The sequence below is a fragment of the Tachyglossus aculeatus genome, chromosome 6 (genome assembly GCF_015852505.1).
Source record: "Tachyglossus aculeatus isolate mTacAcu1 chromosome 6, mTacAcu1.pri, whole genome shotgun sequence".
Taxonomy (NCBI): domain Eukaryota; kingdom Metazoa; phylum Chordata; class Mammalia; order Monotremata; family Tachyglossidae; genus Tachyglossus; species Tachyglossus aculeatus.
The window spans coordinates 47891677-47893060 of record NC_052071.1 but is presented as its reverse complement, the minus strand read 5'-3'; the positions used below and the strand labels follow the sequence as shown (position 1 = coordinate 47893060).

The window sequence follows — 1384 nt, the reverse complement described above, 5'->3', positions numbered from 1 at the left end:
ATATATACAGGTGCTGTGGGGAAGGGAAGGAGGTAAGATGGGGGGATGGAGAGGGGGATGAGGGGGAGAGGAAGGAAGGGGCTCAGTCTGGGAAGGCCTCCTGGAGGAGGTGAGCTCTCAGCAGGGCCTTGAAGGGAGGAAGAGAGCTAGCTTGGCGGATGGGCAGAGGGAGGGCATTCCAGGCCTGGGGGATGACATGGGCCGGGGGTCGATGGCAGGACAGGCGAGAACGAGGTACGGTGAGGAGATTAGTGGCGGAGTTTTCTTGGTAAAAATATGGGAATGGCTTACCATTACCTCCTTCTATGCAGTAAACTTGAATCTCTGCCCTTGACTCTCTCCCATGTCACTGCTGCCCATCACAGGTGAGTTTTGACTTGTAGCAGATTACCTTCCACTCGCCAGCCACTTCCCAAGCTAGGAATGGAACGGGTTGGCCTCTGCTTGACTCTCCCTCCCATAGTCGAGACTGGTAGAGTACTGAAAACTCTCCAGGTGCAACCCTGAGAGGGGAGGGGAAGACAAACACTAATATAAATAAAGAAATGAATTACAGATGTGTACATAAGTGCTGTGGGGCTGGGAGTGGGGTATTGAATCCCTGTTTTACAGATTTGGAAACTGAGGCCCAGAGAAGATAAATGACTAGTCTAAGGTCACACAGGAGGGAAGTGGTGGAGCCAGGATTAGAATCAATCAATCGTATTTATTGAGCGCTTACTGTGTGCAGAGCACTGTACTAACTGCTTGGGAAGTACAAGTTGGCAACATATAGAGACAGTCCCTACCCAACAGTGGGCTTCCAGGTCCTCTGTCTATTAGGTTGCAGTCAAGGGTCTGGTCAGACATTTTTTTCTTAAGGGTACTTGTTAAGTGCCTACTTTATGCCATGCACTATTCTAAGCGTTGGAATAGATAATCATAATAATAGTAATAATAATGATGATGGCGTTTCTTAAGCACTTATTATGTGCCAGGCACTGTTCTAATAATAATAATAATAGTAATAATGACATTTATTAAGTGCTTACTATGTGCAAAGCACTGTTCTAAGCGCTGGGGAGGTTACAAAGTGATCAGGTTGTCCCACTGGGGGTTCAGTCTTAATCCCCATTTTACAGATGAGGTAACTGAGGCACAGAGAAGTTAAGTGACTTGCCCAAAGTCACACAGCTGACAAGTGGCGGAGCCGCGATTAGAACACATGACCTCTGATTCCAAAGCCTGGGCTCTGTCCACTGAGCCATGCTACTTCTCCAAAGCATATTCCCTGTTCTACATAGGATTCACAGTCTAAGTAAGGGGGAGGGGGATTTAATCCCCATTTTATAGAAGAGGTAACTGAGGCACAGAGAAGTTATTTGACTTGCTCAGGGTCACCAAG

The 1384-nt window shown here is 47.4% G+C and overlaps 1 non-coding gene across 1 annotated transcript; it reads right to left on the bottom strand.

The window, feature by feature from the left end:
* Positions 1-375: 375 nt before the first annotated feature.
* Positions 376-513, bottom strand: LOC119930345. The gene has a single exon (XR_005451822.1). It is a non-coding gene; the product is annotated as a small nucleolar RNA SNORA7 (small nucleolar RNA).
* Between the last annotated feature and the right edge of the window lie 871 nt (positions 514-1384).